Here is a 1,665-nt window from a genome sequence, read left to right as displayed (position 1 = left end):
GTTGGCGGTAGGGAGCGCGACGGCAGAGAGCAAGCGAACGACCTAGCTAGCGGGCAGGTGGCACGGCTCTGCGAGCCCGCTTCTATCTCCTCCCCTGCCGATTCAGCCGGGTCCTAAAAAGCCTGCTTCTCCCCGCCCCCTGCTTTCTCCCCTCCCCCTTGTGGAGACCATCCCCTTACCCCCCACCCCCTTGCACCCCCGCGCGGGCGGCCTTGTGCGTGCGCGCACGCCCCCTCGCCCAGCAGGCGTGGGCTCCCGGTTACGTGGAGGGCCCAGCCCTCTCTCCCGGGCTCCCTAGCTCCCAGCGAATAAAAGTAATTTGCAGGTTTGCAGGTTTGAGTAGGATGGGTGTGGGAGAGGCGCAGAGCTTTTGTGTGCGATCTCTCCTGTTCAATTTGGAAGCCCTCAGTTTGCGCTCCTTCCGTGCGGTCGGCGCTGCTCTTACTGCTAGGGACAAAGGACGACGGGCAGGCTTGACCTTCAAGTGGGTTGCAGTCTGTTCACATCAACAATCTCCATCCTCCACGGCTGATATGTGGCTAGGAGCAACCGCTTTAGTGTTTTGTGGGTCCGGACTGCATCAGGCTAGCCCCAGATAGCCGCTCTGTGTTCATCGCAGTTCCCGGAAAAGGGGCCCCATGTAGCTGCAGCCTAAGAAAATTCTAAGTGCCGTTTCTGGACAACCATAAAACTTCTCCCTTTTTCTCCCCTAAACCCCGCCTCTATGCCTCCCCCAAAATAAGCCCTAACGACGTGGGTACCCAGTCCGTAAATCCCCAAGTCCTTGCTACAGGATCTTAGCTCAACATACCCTGCTTGGGGTTGAGGGAGGGCGGGACAGGGGTCTCAGTGAGGTCAGGTCAGAGCGCAGGTGTGAACGCACGCCCTGAGACAGGGCTCTTCATTGCTCCTCCTGCAATAATGCAAAGGGACAAGCGAGGCTTTCTTTCATTGTTCTGTTTGCTTGACCTCAACTCTACCCAAGCTGCCCCAGCTCCCATCACCCCAGCTTGGACTCAGCCTTAATTATCACCCCTCTTCCTGCTTGACCAAAACTTGTCAGGGATTGTGTTGGTGAGAGAAGCTGCCTCCAGGCCAGGTTTAACTCCCAAAGCCTTAGCGCCACTCCTCCCACTGCACCCCATCCCTCATTCTGCCCCTCCATCCAGCTTTCTCTGAGCCTAGGGTTTACAGCCTGTTCAGTTCAGCCTTTCTTTACAACTGTTCCTTAAGCCAGTGGGCACCTGGTTTTGCAGGTGAGCTGGCTGTCTCCCAAAAGACAAATTCCTGATCTTAAGGAAGACAGAGTGGAAGAGTTTGGTAAGACAGACAAATAACTGGTTTTTCAGAAGCTGTGAAGAAATGTTTAGTCAGAGAGGTGATGGGTGGGGCCGGGGAGGTGAGGGATGATTTTGGGGGAGTCAGAGTTGAAGATCAAAGATTAGAATCCTGCCAGCAAAAAGAAGGAATAGCAAAGACCCCTGGAACCCAAGCACCAGCAAAAGCAAGGACACAAAAGGGAAGTCTGGAGAGCAGAAAGTCCTCCACGGCCGGAAAGCAAAGAGTGCTCAGGACACCTATGGGAGACTGGCAGGAAATTCAGTCGGTGGAGCTTTGGCTTAATTTGGCGGCGTGGGATCTAGTCTCTGTGCTTGCATAGACAAG

This window comes from Ochotona curzoniae, unplaced genomic scaffold (assembly GCF_017591425.1).
Source record: "Ochotona curzoniae isolate NIBS_2020 unplaced genomic scaffold, NIBS_Ocur_1.0 contig_4514, whole genome shotgun sequence".
In the NCBI taxonomy this organism is placed as follows: Eukaryota; Metazoa; Chordata; class Mammalia; order Lagomorpha; family Ochotonidae; genus Ochotona; species Ochotona curzoniae.
Note: the sequence above shows the minus strand (reverse complement) of the source record.